General features: G+C 42.1%; 1 protein-coding gene across 1 annotated transcript in view; it reads right to left on the reverse strand.

Annotated features, from left to right (window-relative positions):
* The window catches only part of ABTB2 (ankyrin repeat and BTB domain containing 2), a 197,272-nt gene that overhangs the window by 80,076 nt on the left and 103,974 nt on the right, over window positions 1–13,222 (reverse strand). The gene's annotated exons all lie outside the window — the stretch shown is intronic.

A 13,222-nucleotide genomic window follows, 5' to 3' on the forward strand; every position in this document is an offset into this window, starting at 1 on the left:
GTATTACAAGGTGTTCACAGGAGAGAGGCATGGGGGTGTCATAGGCGTGACCAACATTTATGTACACAACTTACAGACCAGTGACGTAGCTATGGGTGGGCCTGGGTGGGCTGGGGCCCACCCAGACCCACCCAAAATTGTGGCACTCTGAAGATTTCCTCTTCCTCAGGCAACCAGTGCTCTTCCAAACTACAGCCTGAAGCATTCGCCTCCTCAAGCTGATATTGACAGTAATCGCTCTGCACATGCTCAATTTTCATGCCTGCTGGTAGCAGAGTCAGCTCGAGGCAAGTGCTGCCATCTGCTATGTGGAAGACCACTGGCTGCCTGAGGAGGAGGAAATCTTCAGCTTGTGGATCTCTGCCAGCTTAGGTATTTAACATTTTGGTTTGGAAGGCAGGTGGAGGGTGGAAAGTGGAAAGCGGAGCTGGGGGGGAGGGGAACTACCCAGGGAAATATGGCAACTAAATGATGTTGCCCTGCTACAGAACTTCTTCCATAGCGTACAAATTTAAGCAACACTATTCAGCTGCTAAATGTGTAAGTTAGATGGACAAGTTGGCTGCACAAACGGTAGGTATAACTAGAAATGTCTATCTAAGAGGTCCTTTTACTAAGGCACACTAGCGGATTTAGTGTGCACTAACTATTAGCACGCACTAAACACTAAGATGTCAAAAAGAATATAATAGGTGTCTTAGCGTTTAGTTTGTCTTAGCGTTTAGCGCACGCTAATTGTTAGTGTGCTAATCTGCTAACATGTCTTAGTAAAAGGACCCCTTAGATAGTTCAAGTTGTACGAGTACATTCAGTGGCAGGACCTAAATGGATAGGCCTGCTGAATATAGGTATAATTTGAAAACATCTAGGTTAGACTTTTCAAGTCACTATTCACTGCATACCTTTTTATTGTGTTTTAATGAATAAAAATATCCCTGTTAGTGTCAACATGATATAAAGCATTGTATAAATTCCTGTTAAGATTGAAAGTTCACATGACATGTGCACCATCTTATCTGCTCATATATACACATTCAAAAAGAGATAATTAAAACCTCCTTGAATAGATGTAATATGATTTTCAAAATCATCAGCTCAGCAAAATCTTGTCTCCCTTGCAACAGAGAATCCTGATAGAATCATTTTGGTGGCAAACAAACTCTTCCTGCCTCACTTTACACAACCGTTGGAAGTTTGGGATGATGTCAACGATATATCCGATGTCATCTCATGTTGTTAACAACCAAAAATGAGCAGAAAAAAAACACATTTCCCCCTGGATTCTATAAATGCACCCAAATTTGGCTGCTCAAAATTGTGTGCGATCCTGAGATCCGTGCACAAATAAATTAGTTAGAGCTGCTATAATGAATAATTGGCTGTTAACAATCAGTTATTGATGTTAATTGGCTCTAGTTTGAACTTGTGCAGGGATCTGGCTGTGTGCAATTCTATAAAGATGGATGGCACCCAAACCCTCTCGCATTCCACCCAAAAAGGGGTGTGACTATGGGAGGGGCATTCCAAATAGTTATGCACAGTTTGGAGTTGATTAAACATTTTAAAAAATGTTTGTGTGAGATTATTCACTTTGCCTTTCTGTAGCAGCTCAACCCTGCTGGAGAGACTGTGTATACTGATAGATTAATAAAGGGTTGTTTATATTTTTTGGAGTCTCTTATAAAGTTTAAAAAAAATAAAGTACTGTTTTTGGATATACCTTTTTTATTTTGACATTTATTTCCAATTGCATTATATTTTAATGTTTTATTTATAACCATTTAAATTTTTACAAGCGATAAAACAACTTGCCGGAAATACAGAGAAAGTAATATATATGAATTATTTCAGTCAGGTAATTCTATTCTCTTCCTTAGACCACTAAATAGGGAGAGTGAAACAAGATAAGGAGATCAATTAAACAGTAAACAGGAAAAAAAAGTGGTATTAACCTGATTATCCCCAGATATTACTCGTCTAATTCATTATTCCACATTGATCATCTGGTTGGCTTCTTCAAGGCCAATACGGTGTATAGTCAAATCATTTCATTGAAAACATACTTATTGCCCAATATTAGTTAGAAATAATACATCTGATGACATTCTTTCTCTTTTAAAAAACCAGAAGTTATTTAACAATACATATACTTAAATCTGTAATTCAAATCCCACTGATTAAAGTAATCCCAGTTTTCACAGGCTTCACTCCTTTTAAAGTAATAATTGAGGAAATATTTCTCCAATTGCATTATAAACAATAAAAGAAAAACAAGAATTACACCAGTCCACAACAATGGGGTAGTAGTGGGCTATTAACAAAAGGAAAATATTGATTCTTTTTTTGTTTTAATTTCACAGAAGTGTTTATTGAGAAACAAAAATAACAGATAATCCATCATGCTAAGATACAATATAGCAAGAATAAACAAAACTAGACAAAATACATCTCATGTCATTATGAAATCACTTCTTATTTTATATTTTAGGTTTTTTGTCTGAAAACAACCCCCCCCCCCCTTCATACGTTAGCCAAGTGGAAAATATTGATTCTAAAGAAATCATCCAAATACGGAACAAAGAAAATGTTGCCTACTCTTGCTTATCATCACCCTTCTCTTTCCCTATGAAGAATAATTCTAATTGTAGAGGATCATAAAAAATATATCTTTTTTCTCCATATACTGTACAACATCAACAAGGAAATTTCAAAATGAAGTTCACTCCCAAGGCAATCACACAAGACCTAAAAGCTAAAAACTGCCTTCTAGTCAACTGTGTTGCAATGGTAACATCCAGTAAGATAAGGATATTCTGACCACAACATTTTTCATTCTTCTTCGCAAGAAAAAGTTTCATTATCCTAATTTTCTCCTGCTTAGGTGGTCTTTGTTTCAATAATATCTTTGAATGTTGCTAAAAAATTCAGTTAAATTTAAAGAATCACCCTCCCTGATCCCCTGCTCTTGACTTCTTTGAAAATAAACATAATAACAATTATGAAAAATCATAGAATCTGCAATACTTCCTTAAAGTAATGCCTAAGCACAATATCAGGAGCTAGCAACCTATAGTAAGGAAAATTCAATAGACAAAGATTTTTTAACATGCATCATATTTTCAAGATTAATGATAAACTATACTTGATTGCTGAAGCACCAGCTCCTTGCAACACCTTAACCCGGGTAACCACATTTTCTCAATTATTTCCTAATGAATGTATTCATCTTCTCAATTTTAGCAGCAGTTTGCTTGGAAAAATCACGTTGAGGAACAGTAGTTTGCAACTAGGATTCTATCCTAATATTTTCAAATGTCCAGTAAAGATATCTCCTTAGGGAAGTCTATCTCTGGTTGTGCAATTTCAGGACAAATAACTGGTGATGGCATAGGAACTAAAAACAATTGTTGTAATAATCTCTGAGACGTATTCAGCCCAAGATTGGGCAAACCTTTTGGAGAAAGACTTTTAACTGGGGCTTTAATGGAAGTATTGGGTGGTGAGGGGGTAGGTTTTCTCCCTGAGCTTAAGGAGGGTCCAGATCCCATTGGTGACCTTATGGTCAGAGAGGAGTCAACAACTGAGACATGCTTATTCATCTGACCTGAGACCCATGGGGTACTAGCTAAAGATTTTACTTTCATTTTGCCCCTTCTTTTAGGCGTTATACCAAAGTCAAAGTCTCAAGTACCTGATTAAGATGAGGCAGAATATCCAGCTCTTTGGATCCTTCATGGTTCCTTGTGGCTCCCAAGGTACCTGGCATGCCCCTTTGAGCACGCGCCTGCAGCCATGCGCTGCAGTAGCGGCTGATCTTTATACAGAAGGTAAGGCACCCCAAGATGACATCAGATGCCTTCCCTCACAGTTCCAATGGCCTCGGTTCCACCTCCTCGCTACTCTTTATACAGTTCCCAGGTGCACTCATTCTCCCCCATTTTTGGATATACTTTTTGCTCTGTTTGGGTTGGTGGTCTCTGTTTTTGATCTACCAAATTGAAATATGCTTGAGCTCACATAAACCATTGCCACCTGATTGTCTATCTGAACAGAATGGAACATAGCGAAGGAACAGCGATAGAGCATAGATTTCCCTGATTTTCTATCAGAAATCTGCCCTGCAGCCATCCAATGTTATTTAATAGGGGTAGGCTTGGACATGATCTGATCCAAGATCTTTCTTCCAGAATGCAGGATCCAGATGCTGATGAATCGCATTCATGTCATACAGTCAGCACTCAGTGTCAAAATCCAAGCATACTTAAAAATATGGGGGGTGAATGGCCATGGCTATTCATGTCATCCCCTTAGCCTGCTTAAGCATACACTGTTCTCAGCAGGATCTCATATTCCACTGATATAAATCTTGTTATCTTCTCTTCTTCAGGTTTTATCCACCCCTTCAGCTCTGCCTCATTCTATAGTGGTGGATTCAAAACTCCATCCTAGCAGTGGGGTATTCCTTTTGTACCGTGGCAGCTTTAGTTAGTCCTAACTATAGATGCCTACGCTCAAGGATGGGACACTCATCTTGTTGATCAACATTGACAGTCAATGTAGTCAACATACAAGACAACTCTCCATATCAACCATCTGACTGCCACAGTTAAATATTGGGCCCATAATTTTAAACTAGCTGGATTTCAGTGACCTAATCCATCTCATGATAATGTGGCAGTTTGCATCTAATGTGCTATAATTTTTAACTGTTTTCTAGAGTCTAATCCTAAATAGATTAAGCGTTCTGACAATCATTACTATTGTGCACTTTGTAACCATTTATCTTTCAAAATCTCTCTTTTTTTGCTATTTTCAGCAGAGGGCCTGTCTCCTTCCAGCCTTTACCCTCTTTTTGGACTACACAATGGTTTGTGTGAGATTAGTGTTATCATTGGGATTCAGTGGAAATGAAGATCCATGCAGAGAAACTTTGGGCTGGCTTAAACACTGCAGAGCTGTGAAATCTCAGAGTACCAAATTCATATCAACCCTCCATTGCCTCGGATACAAATTTAGATTGTAAGCTCTCCAGGGACAGGGAAGTACCAACTGTACCTAAATATAACCCATCTTGAGCTGCAACTGAAAAAGACATGAGCCAAACCCCTACCTAGCAAGAAGATGGGATCAAAGGAAAACAAATGACATACAGGGGTGACAGGTAAAATCCTAAACAAAGGCATAAAGCAAGTAACCTGTAGTATGTTCCACACAGAGCGAATGAAAATGCTGGAGCAGACATTATGATAAAAGAAGCAAGAGACTTTGGGGCCCTTTTACTAAGCTGTGTAAGCGTTTACCCATGCCCAACGCATGCCAAAATAGAATTACCGCACAGCTACCGCATGGCTCTTGCAGTAATTTCATTTTTGCTGCGCATATCTGCGTGGCCGAAATATTTCGGGCGTGCATATCAGACACGCACCAAGTGGCGTTTGGCATGCTTAGGTCATTACCGCCTGGTTGCCGCATGAGACTTTACCGCTAGGTCAATGGCTGTGGTGGTAAGGTCGCAGACCCAAAATGGATACGTGGCAATTTTGATTTTGCTGCATGTCCATTTTTGGCAAAAATAAAAAAAAGGCCTTTTTTACAGGCACACTGAAAAATGGGTTGGCGCGCACCCAAAACCTGTGCCTACACTACCGCAAGCCATTTTTCAGTGCACCTTAGTAAAAGGACCCCTTTATTAATTAATGAATTATTGAATTAAAAAGTGTGCCCAACACAGCTATGTTTTGCCCAGCAAAGGCTGCTTCAGGGGCAAAGCCTACCTTATGGTTTGAGCCTTTCATACATAAATATATTAATAGCCACAGATGTGTTATGAACTGATGACAAGACTAAGCGAATCATAGGTTGTTAAGACTATGTGAAGAGTCACCACTGATGGTTCATACAGTGGATGTTCAATGGCTTATGAAATTGTAAATGGGACAGTTAAGTTCTCATATTAAGTACTAATAAGTTGGCATTGGGTGCTGGGATACGTTTAGTAGTTTCACTACATCATAGACATTAAGGCCCTTATTCTATAAATGTTATGATCCTAAAATTTATGCTCCTAAATTATGAACATAATTTATGCTACTAAATTTATGATCCTAAATTAGGAGCATATTCTATGCTTCAAAATAGATTATGCTCCTAATTTAGGAGCATAAATTTAAGAGCGTAAATTATGCTCATAAATTAGGAGCATAAATTTTAGGAGCATAAATTTAGGAACATACATTTTAGGAGCATACATTTAGGAGCATAACCTTTATAGAATAAGGGCCTAAAGGACCTCCAGCCTCCAGGGGGGGTTACTGCTCCAATGTTTTCATTCCTTTTCAAACTTTTCAAACTTGTGGACCGTTTGCCACTTTGTTTTCTGGGATGTTCCACACAGAGAGACAGATGTGACTTTAGCCACCTTTCTGGGCAGACTAGATGGACCTTTCTAGTCTTTTTCTGAAGTCTGCTACTATGTTACTATCAATCAATCAATCAATCAATCAATCAATCAATCAATATCTCACATTGGTCACTGTCAGGTTTTGATTATATTTAACCAGCTGAAAGAGATGTATATGAGTACGTTGGCCTACTCATGTAAAAGTACATTGAAAAATTCATAAACAATTGTGTTTCAGGGGATGAAGACCTGACAATGGCAGCCATGTTCATCACTGACAGGGTCATTAATTACTTGCAGTCCTTGGATGTGTGCCAATTCTATATGAAGCACACAAGAGACTCTGCCAAGACAAGGAGGAGTGAGGGCAATCAAAATAAGGGAGAGCAGGAATGTCAAAGGGAGAAGGGGGCTACTGGGATTTAACACTTCGAATGCTCAGAGGCTCCAGTTTCTCTTATTCTCTGTGATGAAAGGAAAGTTGATATGGTTGCTGGTAAAAAGCAGATCTCTACCCAAGGGTTTTCTTGACCTGATCTTTGGAATCAGGGAACTAGTGAAACCAAACTATTTCCAACATCCAAAGATTTTTTTTGCCTCCTAACCAATATACTCTTGTACTAACAGACCAGGCTATTTGCAAGAAAGCAAAATAACAGTGCATAGAACGAATTAGAATGGAAGGTAGAAAATTAGGACACAAAAAATTCTTATGATGACAATATGGGCATCTCAGCCTTTAGCACCAGCTGATTTATATCGCAAGCTAAAAACGCTAGTGCACCTTTGTAAAAGACCCCCTAAGAGCGTACACATATAGGGGCTAGATTCTATATGTGGCACCTGAAAATTCCACATGGAAAAAATACGCCTAGGCGTATTCTCTAATGTACGCCTACATTTTATAGAATAGGCTTAAATTTCCACATGGTATATAGAATTATGCCAAGCGCTTCTCCACGTAACCAAATTTGGTCATGACCATTTATGCCACATTTTACTTGGCGTAAATCCCGATGCCTTAGACGCAGAGCAGGTAAATTCTATAATAACATGCATAGATTTTAGAAATGCCCCACTTTGCCCATGGGAATGCATCTTTTCAACTATGCAACTTAGAATGTTTGCGCATCACGTTAAAGAATATGCTTAGTGAGTTCTGCACGTAAATCTTAATTAATGCCAATTACTGCTGATAATTGCTTGTTAACCTCCAATTGACAGAGCTGATTAACTAGTTACCCAAATTAAGTTACACTCATTGTTATAGAATACACTTCGATTTCCGCATGGAAATTAAGGCACGATATATAGAATCCAGCAGATGAGGGAGAAGTTTTAGAGGACTCTTTTTTCACAGACTTGTATAATTTTTCATAGAAACAAGTCTATTCAGCGCAACATGTGCCCGCAGAGGTATTTTTTAAATTACCTGCTGTAGGTGCAAATTAAGCTTTTGAATTAACAGATTCCAACAGTGACTCTCTCTCACCTCTTCCACTTTAATTCTTTTTAAGAATGTGAACGGAAGTCAAGGGTTCATATGCCCATGACACTTCTCTTAGTGCTGCAAGGATTTTTAAAAATACACATCAGATGTGTTTGATTTTACAAAGCAAGAGTCTGCTTTTATTTCAGGCAGACATAGTTCTTTGTAATTAGTACCACATGTGTGAATTTTAACGTCCTCCCTCCCCCTCTTCTCCCCCATGTTCCCACACACAAATACTGTTAACTCCCTTTGCTTTCTAAAGAAATACTCATTTGGGATCAATGGACGTTTGACTTGATATTTAGGTGCCCGATGAATACATTATTATTGGACTTGCTTCAAGCGACATGCCACATTGCTGTAGACTTTTCATAAGCAAAGGGAAATCTAAACACATGACTGCCAACGAAGAACGGTCTTAAACAGGCTTTGGTATAACAGGGACTCTGCCAAGGTCGATAAGTTTCTTACTGTAGTTCATGCAACCAATGATCACCTACCAAAAATCAAAATAAAGCATAGAAAGGTGAACCGAAAAAAAAAAACCCCTTTTAGTTTTGACACAAAACAATCAGTACAAAAATAAATTTAAAAAAAGGGTTTATGTGTGGAAAAAGAGAGGGATCGCAAGTTACTTGTGATCTGGATTGGACTCTGTTGGAACAGGACACTGGCTATGATGGACCTTTGGTCTGTCCCAGTATGGTGATACTGGTGTATTTATATATATTTTTGGTTCACTTTTATATGCTTTATTCTTATTGAGACAAAAAGTACAGCATACTGAGAGGAAGGATTCAGATTACAAAGCAATTTTAACTTTACACATCCACAGGACTCCTGATCCACAAAAGATACCTAGAACAGAAGGGTTAATGAGAAAAGGAACATTTGATTGTGTAGGAGTGGCAAAATCCTCTAGTACTACTATAAATCACTTCTATAGCGCTACCAGTCATATGCAGCGCTTCAGTGGCGTTCCTAGCAGGGGCGGTGGGGGCGGTCTGCCCCGGGTGCACGCCGCGCGCGCCTGTCCGTCGTTTGTTCCATGCTCCCTCTGCCCCGGAACATGTTACTTCCTGTTCTGGGGCAGAGGGAGCATGGAATGAACAACGGACAGGCGAACGCGGCACCCCCCCAGCGGCGTGCACCCGGGCGGGGGTTCTTTTGCGGGGGGGGGGGTGTGTCCTTTCACCGGGGGGGGGGGGGGGGTTGCGCTGCATCCGAAGGGGCGCTGCACCCTGGGGGTGGGGCGCATCGGCGTTCCCCCCCGGGTTTCAGCCCCCCTAGGAACGCCACTGCAGCGCTTTACAATTGAACATGAAGAAAGACAGTCCCTGCTCAAAAGAGCTTACAATCTAAATCAGGACAAACAGACAGGATCAATAAGGATAAGGGAAGGACAGACAGAAGGACACAAGGATAAGATAAAAGTGACAAGTCAGGAGTCGAAAGCAGCATCAAACAGCTAGGCCTTTAGCCCGGATTTGAAGGCAGCCAGGGATGGAGCTAGACGTAATGGCTCAGGAAGCCTATTCCAGGCATAAGGTGCGGCGAGATAGAAGGAGCGGAGTCTGGAGTTAGCGATGGAGGAGAAGGGTGCAACTAGGAGAGATCTGCCTAGTGAACGGAGTTCTAGGGAAGGAGTGTAGGGAGAGATGAGGGTGGAGAGGTAGTGAGGGGCTGCAGAGTGAATGTACTGTTATAATAACTGGTACACAGTGACATTCGCCAGATACATCTATTCACTCTCTCTGTCTCTGCTATGCCACCTCTCAGCCTGACCCTATTTTGACTCCAGCCTCAGCCCCAAACCAGCAGTCACTCTCTCTTGTTCCCCACCCTAACCCCCAGATCCAACAATCTCATCTCTGCAGTCACTCTCTCCCCTCCCCTCACTCCCTCTCATTCTCTTAACCCCTGTCCATGCCACAGCAATCACATTTACAGGGTAGGTGCCTGGTATATATGCAGTTAGGTGTGAGTATTTACATCAGCCAAGATGTGGTGTAAATGCTCACGCCTAGATGCTGCAGATATGCGCATAACTTACAGCATTCTAGCATTTATGTGCATATGTCACACATATATGCCAATATTCTAGTCATTTTCCCCAAAATTCTATAAATGGCACTTTTAATTTGCATGTACAAGTTTAGTCGTGTGCCCAATTTGCACACACAATTTAATTGCTTAACAAGCCAATTAGCACTGATGGATGCTAATAATATCGGCATTAATTGAAATTTACACACACATTTTTAGTTGCACCAGGGTTTACTTGATGTAAATCCTCGTGTCTAAAGTTAGGCACCAAGGCTGGCACTAAGTGTATTCTATAAATAGCATTTAATTTCAATGCTGTTTATAGAATAGTGCTTAGCGTGTTTTTTTCAGTGATTATTTTTTGGCACTATTTATAGAATTTGGTCCTTTATGTGAGTATTCACCATGTAAATGATACTGACTTCCTATATAATAATTCTCACCTCCAACGTTCTATGGGTCTGGCTGCCTGTGTTCCTGATTTCTTCGGAGTTGGTTTGCTAGGCTCCGTAGCACAGGCTGACATCACCGTAGCCATTATGAAGTCAACATCAGAACCCGCGCAAAAAAAAACATGCGGTCAACAGCCGCCCTCCCGACTTACCGCTGTGGCTCAAACCTGCCTGCCTCGCGAATTAGCCGCCCTCCCGGTTAATGAGTGATGAGACACGAAAACAAAAAGCAACAGAGAATAAATAATGACGAAACGATTGAAGACCACGCCGCAAAAACAACTTCCACGACGCCCTTCTTCGCTGCCACAATAACCATCTAACATCGCAATCACCCTCTCCACACATACCAGCGAGAGAAAAACAAGGTCCTGCATGCACCTGTGCGCCATAACGACAGACTCCCCTATAAAGTAACAGAAGGTTACTGGGTGGCTGGGTGGGGGAGGGGATCCTGAGACCAGAGGGGAGAGGAGGGGGTCCTGAGACATGAGAGGGGGGGAGGGGGCAGGGGGAAGGGATCCTGAGACCTGAAGGAAAGGGGAGGGGGTCCTGAGACCTGAGAGGGTGGGGTCCTCATACCAGAGAGGGAGGGGGGAGGCGGTCCTGAAACTAGAGAGGTAGGGGTGGAGGTATCTCTGTCACACACACTCTCTCTCTCTCACACACACTCTCTCTCTCTCACAGTCAGTGTCTTTCTCTCTCTCACTCTCACACACTGTCTCTCACATACTCTATGTCTCATACTGTATCACATTCACTCTCTATGTGTCACACAGTCACTGTCACACGCTCTCTCAGTCTCACACACTCTTTCGGTCTCATTCACTCTCTCGGTCTCACAGAGAATCTGTGTATCGCACACATACTCTCTCACACACAGTGTGTGTGAAACACACTCTCTCTCTCTCTCTCACACTCACTGTGTCTCACATACGCACTCGCACACACTCTCATTCAAATACACACACTCTCATTCTCACACACACACTGTCTCTCTCACAGACACACTCACACCCAGACTCACTCTCTCTGTCACACACACACACTCGCACATTCACTCTCTCTCTCTCTCTCTCTCTCTCACACAGTCACTCTCACACACACTCTCTCAAACATACACACTCCGAGGAAAACCTTGCTAGCGCCCGTTTCATTTTTGTCAGAAACGGGCCTTTTTTACTAGTATTTATAGAATTACCTCCTTGCTCTGAGACTGGCACACCAAAGACTGCCTACTTCCTTCTGAGGACCTCTTTCCCCTGCAGCTTTTCTAGTCTCTACTGCCTCTTCCCAGCCTGACTCCAACATCCTGTCTTGTGAATATTTGGCCCTTCTAATTGGCCTCATCCTCAGTCCCAATCTTTACCCCAACCCAATAGTTACTCTTGCTCTCTTTCTCGCTCCTTCCCTGCCCCAGCTCCAGCAGTCGCTTTCAACTCTGCAGTCACTCATTCTATCCACTCCACTCCACTTCCCTCCCCTACCCTCCTGTCACACTCATTCTCTCAAACCTCTTCCTTGGGCTCAGCAGTCCCCCTTACTCTGAGGCCAGAGCTCTAAAAAAATGTATACTTCCCTCTGAGGACCTCTTTCCTGGCAGCTCTTCCAGTGCAGCCAAGGAAGGCAGGGTCTCCTTCCTTTCAGCCACTCCAGCGTGAACCATGGCTGCTCTGGAATGACTATGCATGCTTCTCAATCTGGCCAAACACCGCTGAAACCAATTCCTGGGCGGTGTCAGCATGCATGCTAATGCACATATGTGCATACTGCTCTTCAGTGACACATAGCCGACAGCTCCTTCCTGTTATTATATACATAGACTGAAGTTCAAGGTTTGAAGACTAGAGGTCTCGTAATCACACACAATGCACAAGACATCACCACAGACAGAGCTGTAGTGACAATATAAGTAGTGCCTAGAAATGGTAGCCATTCTGCGTTGTACAGAACCGTTTCAGAATAGAATAAAATGAAAATATTAGGACTTAATGGGAAGAAATCATAAAGATACAAAATTTCCCTGAAGCGCCTCTTCTCCACCCCCTTCATCAGGAGCTGCTTTTCCTTATTCTACACCTCTTTCATCAGCAGCTGTTCTCTTCCATTCCCCATTTTTCCATCACCTTTTCCAACAGGACCTTATCCTTCATTCATCTTCCTTCCAAGGCAGCTTTTCCAGCAGGAGCTGCTATTAAGTTTTAAAGATTAAGTACACCACTGTTAAACCCTGAAGAAGTGGAACCTGTGCATAGTGCCAGATTCAACTCTGGCCACCTTGCTGGGCAGCCTAGATGGACTGTGCATTTCCTTATCTGCCAACATTTACTATGCTATTATCCCGTGTCCCCTATTCAACTAGGAACTGTTATCCCTTTTCCATTATTTCTCTCATCAGGAATTCCTTCTCTCCAGCCCCCTCCTCTGTCACTTCTTCATGCTCTTCTCAGACATAGCAACTGTTTTCAATAATTTATGATCAGCGAGGATGACTGAGCTCCATTAACATTAACAACATATGAACAGATGGAAGAAAGACTTTCAAGAACATTGTTGTACTCAGGAGCGTAGCTATGTGGGGCCACAGGGGCCTGGGCCCCTGTAGATTTGGCCCTGGACCCCCCTGCCACCGACCCTCTCGATCTCCCCTCCCGCCGCCAACCTGCCGTTGCCATCTGCTACTTTTGCTGGCGGGGGACTCCAACCCCCGCCAGCCAAGGTCCTCTTCTTCCTTCGTTCTGTTTCTGAGTCTGACGTCCTGCACGTACAGGACGTCAGACTCAGAAACAGAATGAAGGAAGAAAAGGACCTCGGCTGGCAGGGGTTGGGGTC

This window comes from Microcaecilia unicolor, chromosome 4 (genome assembly GCF_901765095.1).
Source record: "Microcaecilia unicolor chromosome 4, aMicUni1.1, whole genome shotgun sequence".
NCBI classification, from domain to species: domain Eukaryota; kingdom Metazoa; phylum Chordata; class Amphibia; order Gymnophiona; family Siphonopidae; genus Microcaecilia; species Microcaecilia unicolor.